Here is an 8,061-nt window from a genome sequence, read left to right as displayed (position 1 = left end):
CGCTTGACGTAGGGCATTGTATATGGCCCTTAGTTCCAGGATGTTGATGTGAAGGAAAGTCTCCTGACTTGACCACAGCCCTTGGAAATGTCATCCCTGTGTTGCACAAGTCCTGTCTTAGAGGCAGAGGTCACGGGTCCTCTGTGAGCATTTCTTGCAGATCTGGATACCAAGTCCTTCTTGGCCAATCCGGAACAATGAGTATTGTTCTCACCCCCCACCCTCGGAGGCTTGCAACCGTGGTCACCAGGACCCAGTCCTGAATGCAGAATCTGCGACCTTCGAGAAGGTGAGCACTCTGCAGCCACCACAGGAGAGACACCCTGGCCCTGGGGGGATAGGGTGATTAACCGATGCATCTGAAGATGTGATCCGGACCACTTGTCCAGTAAGTCCCATTGGAAGGTCCTCGCATGGAACCTGCCGAAGGGAATGGCCTCGTATGATGCCACCATCCTTCCCAGGACTCGAGTGCAGTGATGCACTGACACCTGTTTTGGTTTTAATAGATTCCTGACCAGAGTCATAAGCTCCTGAGCTCTCTCTATCGGGAGATAAACCATTTTCTGGTCTGTGTCTAGGATCATGCCTAGGAGAGGCAGATGAGTTGTAGGAACCAACTGCGACTTTGGAATATATAGAATCCAGCCGTGTTGCCGTTACACTTCCAGAGAAAGTGATACGCTGTTCAGCAACTGCTCTCTTGATCTCGCTTTTATGAGGAGATCGTCCAAGTACGTGATAATAGTGAAACCTTGCTTCCACAGGAGCACCATCATTTCCGCCATTACCTTGGTGAATATTCTCGGGGGCGTGGAGAGACCAAACGGCAACGTCTGAAATTGGTAATGACAATCCCGTACCGCAATTCTGAGGTACGCCTGATGAGGTGGATAAATGGGGACATGAAGGTATGCATCCTTTATGTCCAGAGTCACCATAAAATCTCCCCCTTTCAGGCTTGCAACGGCCACTCTTAGCGATTCCATCTTGAACTTGAACATTTTCAGGTATATGTTCAGGGATTTTAAATTCAATATGGGTCTGACCGAACAGTCTGGTTTCGGGACTACAACATGGTCGAATAATAACCCACTCCTTGTTGAAGGAGGGGAACCTTGACCACCACCTGTTGAAGATACAATTTGTGAATTGCAGTTAACACGGTTTCCCTCTTGTGGGGGGAAGCCGGCATCTCCTCAAAGTCCAGCTTGTATCCCTGAGACACAATATCTATTATCCAGGGATCTAACAGGGAGTGAACCCACTTGTGACTGAACTTACGAAGGCGTGCCCCCACCGGGCCTAGCTCCACCTGTGGAGCCCCAGCGACATGCAGTGGATTTTGTAGAGGCCAGGGAGGACTTCTGTTCCTGGGAACTTGCTGTGTTGTGCAGCTTCTTTCCTCTGCCCCCGCCTCTGGCAAGAAAGGACGCACCTCGGATTTTCTTGTTTCTTTGTTCGAAAGGCTGCATTTGATAATGTTGTGCTTTCCTAGGCTGTGCAGGAATATAAGGCAAAATATCAGAATTACCAGCTATAGCTGTGGAAACTAGGTCCGAGAACCCTTCTCCACACAATCCTCAGCCTTCCATATGCCTCTTAAGTCGGCATCATCTGTCCATTGCATATTCTACAGGACACGTCAAGCAGAAATCGACATAGCTTTGACTCTACAACCCAGTAGACTCATATATATCTATATATATAGCATTTGTCCATACACTAGGAAGCCCAGCTTAGGATAAACCAGCACACTGTTAGACCGAATGAATATCTTTCTGTGTTTTTAATAAAGTGCAACATTTTCAAATGTAGACATGCAAACATGCAGCACAGGTAGTTTAGCAGCAAGGTAACATATGCAATGAAATACTCAACATCCCAACAGCTGTTTCGTCTGCCTTCATCAGGGGAATAATAGATTTAGCATATTTGTAAAATCACTGCTCATCCTGCAGTGTAAAGTGCCAAGTGGACAAAAAAAACTCTCTTATATATATCAGAGTGAGAGGATCCGGCACTCAAAGGACTAAATATGAGCAATAAGCTGGTACAAGTAATGAGCTGACAGCGCAGCATCAGGAAGTCAACGTTTCATTTATTTAGCATAAATTTCGTCAGGACATTCTTGTCCTGACGAAATTTATGCTAAATAAATGAAACGTTGACTTCCTGATGCTGCGCTGTCAGCTCATTACTTGTACCAGCTTATTGCTCATATTTAGTCCTTTGAGTGCCGGATCCTCTCACTCTGCTATTGAATTATTTTTCTGGCACCTGGGCACTTACATTGTTGGTTTTGGATCCTTGGAGTGCCAGTCCTCACATTATATATCAATCATATATATATCATATATATATATATATATATCATATATATATCATATATATATATATATATATATATATATCATATATATATATATCATATATATATATATATATATATATATATCATATATATATATATATCATATATATATATATATATATATCTCACATATATCATATATATATATATATATATATATATATCTCACATATATCATATATATATATATATATCTCACATATATCATATATATATATCTCACATATATCATATATATATATATATATATATATATATATATATCTCACATATATCATATATATATATATATATATATCTCACATATATCATATATATATCTCACATATATATATATATATATATATATATATATCTCACATATATCATATATATATATATATCTCACATATCTCATATATATATATATATATATATATATATCTCATATATATATATATATATATATATATATATCTCACATATCTCATATATATATATATATATCTCACATATCTCATATATATATATATATATATATCTCTCACATATCTCATATATATATATCTCTCACATATCTCATATATATATATATATATCTCTCACATATCTCATATATATATATATATATATATCTCACATATCTCATATATATATATATATATATATATCTCTCACATATCTCATATATATATATATATCTCTCACATATCTCATATATATATATATATATATCTCTCACATATCTCATATATATATATATATATATATCTCACATATCTCATATATATATATATATATCTCACATATCTCATATATATATATATATCTCTCACATATCTCATATATATATATATATATCTCTCACATATCTCATATATATATATATATCTCTCACATATCTCATATATATATATATCTCTCACATATCTCATATATATATATATCTCTCACATATCTCATATATATATATATCTCTCACATCTCTATCTCACATCTCTCTCTCACATCTCTCTCTCACATCTCTCTCTCACATCTCTCTCTCACATCTCTCTCTATATATATATATATATATATATATATATATATATATATCATATATCATATATCATATATCATATGAGATCCGCACTCACATCAAAAAATACATAGAAACATGTTCAGGGTGCACCCAGTGGAACTGACTCAGTCAGCCACAAATACAGAACAGGGGTTCCACAGAAGTGGAAGGGGCACTCACTAGTAAATAACATATACAATTAAGTTGCATAAAACATTCATGTTTTTAATAGTCAGTAGCACCAATTCGCCTTTGATCGACGTTTCGACCCCTTGACCGGGTCTTTCTCAAGATAGGCAGGATCGGTAAACATTCATATCATTTTTCAAGGTATATACATAATGTCCTCAATAGAGATCTAGAAGAAAGAGAGAACATAAGACCACTCTTAATGCCTCCCAGGCCCCATTGTTGCGCATTAATCATATACTAACTAGCACACGGCACCTTTCACCGTGTGTGTATCAAACAAAATTAAACAAAATAAAAAAAATAAATTAAAATAAAATAAATTAAAAAATAATAATGAATAGACTAAACCATACGCCCAGTGGATAATATCCTACTACAGTGACCACCACAGTGACTCCAAATATCAAAACAAGCGAAAGCTTACGTTGAGGCCTCACTTAAGGGAAAAAGATCCCGATAATATCTATCCACTCAGCTGGTATGTTGTTCAAATCCTGGAAAACCAATATGTACAAAATATCATCAAATACTAAATTAGCAAAACCAATGTTGTTTAGCTCAGCAAATATGTATATATAAATACCTACGTACTCAGCAATTGTACCGTCACAGGTAAATGTGAGTAGGCTTCCAATAATATGATATAATTCACAAAAGTCATCCTATAAACATAAAAAAGGAAAGGTGAGAGTGGAGACTAAAGATATACTAATCTAACATGTGAGTGTGATGAACACCAACTACTCACAATATGCCAGCAGTCATTCCAGTCTAAGTGAGTCCAGGTGTGCCACTATTCGATTCCACAACATATCAAAACATGATCACTGAAATAGATAGTGCGCAGTACCAATATCAATCACTAATAATATAACAGTACAGACAGGGTCAATAACCCCTAAGCGGTAGGTACTTACAATACGATGTTCACACAGTCAGAGGGCACCTGGTTCTACACATGCTGTCTGAACGCCGGAAGATTTAAACCCAGACGGCCGGAAATGAACAACAACGTCACATCCGCTGCACCCTGTCATCAAATTCCCGCAAAGTCAAACCAGTGTAGGCACACCACATTTCTAGGCAACACTCCCCACCTGCGTGTGACTGAAGGCGAGTGCCCAGCACTCGACACCGCCGCCGCCGCTACACACCATAGTCCGGGACGCACCATGCGTCTCACGGACCGGAAACACATCACCAGACTCTATCCGCGAGACGTCATGCGTGCCATACACCGGAAGTGTGCGTTCCACCGGGTAATGGTGAGACGCATCGCTACAGCGGACAAAAAACTCACTCACCGCTAAGTAGTGGTACAACAAACTAACAGGATCCTGTGTAATGTATCCACTGGGCTAACTATCGCAAATAAGGAATAAAAGATATGGAATAGAAAATATATATGGAATAGAGAATAAAAAATAATAAATAAAAATAATAAAGTAAAATAAAAATAATAATAAATGTAAATAGAAATAAATAAGAATAAAAATAAATATAAATAAAGTAAAATAAAAAACAAAAATAAAAAACAAAAATACAAAACAAAAATAAAGATAATAATAAAAATCAAAATCAAAATATGTGTAAATAAATAAAGGACACATAACACATATGAACATACATGTATGTGTCACTCATAAAGCATCTATAACATCATGCAACAATGGAACCTGAGGGCTTAAAGTGGTACAACATCCACAACGGTCCAGCCCAACCGCTCACATCTCCAACATCAAAGTACTTGTTACATACATAATTGGTATTGTCCCAATGAGGTTTAGACGTATGAGTGTCTAACCATACATTTCACAAATAACATTTTATAAAAATACAAAGAGACAATAATTATTACATGTAAACATAACAATCCCATCCCCCCTCGTAATATCAGATGAACATATTATCAAAATATATAGGATACCCCTGTGGGGCAAAACAACTCCAAAGATGACCGTCAAGTATTATAAAACCATTATATATTCAGGGAGATGTAGCACTAGAATAATGTACATACTAATACAAATAATACATAATATCAAAAAAATGGCACAATTATGTATAGATACAATAACTTCGCACTCCTCAAAAAAATCAACTGTTGGAGATAGGAACAGGGGCAAGAACCTTAAGGTCCAGCCCAGGAGACTAAAAGTCACCTGGTCAGACCAAAAATTGACCGAAGGTCCCCTGATAACAGGGGCACCATCAACCAATAAATATAAAAGCCAAAGAGTAGATTCAACAGACCCAAGCAACAAAACATCACAAGGGTCTAAATTATAAACCCTATTTAAGGGGACATATCAGCAAGGAGTGACCCCAACATATGAGGCCTTTTACCGTTTGATAAAAAGATTTAATGGGTTATATTCGTTCATTCCCTTAGGAAAAACCGTATCCAAGGTGTAGATCCAGTAACTCTCGCGCTGCTTGAGCGCGAGAGTTCTGTCACCACCACCCTGTATAGGTGGAACCCAATCTATCAGTTTGCATCTCATGCTAGACACCTGATGTTTGTTTTCAAAAAAGTGTCGGGCCACTGGTTTATCAGTACTTCCAGTTTCAAATGCTGCGCGAATGGAAGTACGGTGATTGGCCATTCGATCTCTAAAGGGCCTGGTGGTAAGCCCCACATAATATAAACCACATGGACAGATAAGTATGTAAATAACATAGTCTAAACGACAGTGTAAGTGATATGTGATACGTATTTTCTTCCCTGTCTGGGGATGCATCACAGTGGGACCCGTCACCATAGACCTGCAAGTCACACAACCCCCACAGGAGAAACATCCAAGTTTTTGTTTCATAACACAGAACTTATCAGGATTCTCATCTGGGAACACCGTAGGACGCATCAAAAGCGGTCTTAAATTTGGTCCCCTACCAAATGCCATCATCGGTGTCGGCATATGGGTAAATGGTAGTGTAGTGTCCGAGGTCACAATGGGCCAATGCTTATTGATTGATTTCCGAATACAACCAGACATCCCATTAAAGGTAGTAGAGAATGTCATCCTGCCGGTGTTATCACTTCTAGCCCTAGCTTCTCCCTTAAAAATCCTAGTGGCTTTCCTCAGGCATCCCTCAAGGATCCTTCGTTTGTAGCCACGTTCAATGAATCTGGCCGTCATCTCAGTAATTTGTGTGTTCATTGCTTCTGTCTCCGAGTTTATACGCATCACCCTAAGGTATTGGGATACCGGTAAGTTGTCTTTTAACGATGGAGGGTGATGGCTGTTGGCCAAAAGTGTGGTATTACGGTCAGTGGCCTTCCGAAAAAGGGTAGTTATAAATCTCCCCTCTCTAATAATTACCCTAATATCAAGAAAACAAATCTCATTGGTCGATACAGTATACGTGAACCTAACTGGTGATGCCAGTTGGTTCAAATCTTCGACCATATTGACAAAAGTCTGCTCAGTACCTGTCCATAGTATAAATACATCGTCAATATATCGTTTATACAGACGTATGAATTTACCATACTTCGGATAAATATTAGTTTCCTCGTATTGTGCCATATACAAATTAGCATATGACGGGGCCAGATTTGAGCCCATGGCCGTGCCTGATTTCTGCATAAAAAATAGATCCTTATAGGAAAAATGATTTAAAGTTAGAACCAACTTAACCAGCTCCAAGATGTACTCGATGGGTTGTTTAAGATTGACCGACTTCAGTAGGGCTGTTGCCACCGCTTCCAGACCCTGATCGTGCGGAATAATTGTATATAAAGAACATACGTCCATGGTTGCCAATATTATTGGTTCGTCTAACAGGGTGATATTCCGGATAAGTTCAAGAAAGTCATTGGAGTCACGAATGTGACTACTGTTGTCCAATACTAAGGGCTGAAGTATACTATCAATATAGATAGCTAGAGGCTGAAGCACCGACCCTTCTGCCGCTATAATCGGCCTCCCAGGCGGTTTATCAAGTGTTTTATGCACCTTTGGTAGGGTGTAAATAATGGGACATTTCGGATAATCAACCGTAAGATAGGCATATAACTCCTGATCCAACCAACCACTTTCAAATCCCCGTGTCAGAGACCCATCAACCTGAGTTTTAATCTCTTTTACCGGGTTGTAGTCTAATTTGAGATATGTGTTAGAATCCGATAGCTGTGACAGAATTTCCTTGTCATAGTCGGTCCAATTTTGGACCACCACTGCTCCTCCCTTATCCGCTGGGCGGATAACTATAAAGGGATTATCCCGTAGATTCTTCAATGCAATACGCTCGTCAGTGGATAAATTATCATACATTTTGGGTACCTGACACTCATTAATGTCCTTCTGAACAATGCGTGTAAATGTCTTAATACTAGCATTAGCGGACATGGGATCAAATTGTGACTTTTGTTTAAATTTGGATGTATAGGTGTCTGATGTTTTGACGCAAAAGAATTCCTTTAACCTAAGGTTACGGCTAAATCTGTAAAGTT

This window comes from Pseudophryne corroboree (genome assembly GCF_028390025.1).
Source record: "Pseudophryne corroboree isolate aPseCor3 chromosome 3 unlocalized genomic scaffold, aPseCor3.hap2 SUPER_3_unloc_79, whole genome shotgun sequence".
In the NCBI taxonomy this organism is placed as follows: Eukaryota; Metazoa; Chordata; class Amphibia; order Anura; family Myobatrachidae; genus Pseudophryne; species Pseudophryne corroboree.
This window is presented reverse-complemented; position numbering follows the sequence as displayed.